Source organism: Eimeria mitis, genomic scaffold, assembly GCF_000499745.2.
Source record: "Eimeria mitis Houghton genomic scaffold, Emh_scaff74, whole genome shotgun sequence".
NCBI classification, from domain to species: Eukaryota; Apicomplexa; class Conoidasida; order Eucoccidiorida; family Eimeriidae; genus Eimeria; species Eimeria mitis.
Genome location: NW_013575401.1, coordinates 35,142 through 35,422, shown reverse-complemented (window position 1 = coordinate 35,422; position 281 = coordinate 35,142).

Below are 281 nucleotides of genomic sequence, written 5' to 3'. Positions count from 1 at the left end.
CAAGAGCAGCAGCTCGGGGTTCGTGGGGGTGACCCTGGGGTGTCTGTACAGCTAAGCAGAGTAAAAAAACAAAAAAAATTAATATATTCGCTCAGAAAATATTTTAATAAATATAATATTATTTATTATTTTCATTTTGCATGCATTGTATCTGCTGCTGCTGCTGCTGTCGATGCTTGGCTTTGCTGTGCGCAGCCCGCGGAGGAGTGACCTGCTGCTGCTGCTGCTGCTGCTGCTGCTGCTGCTGCTGCTGCTGCTGTTGCTGCTGCTGTTGCTGTTGC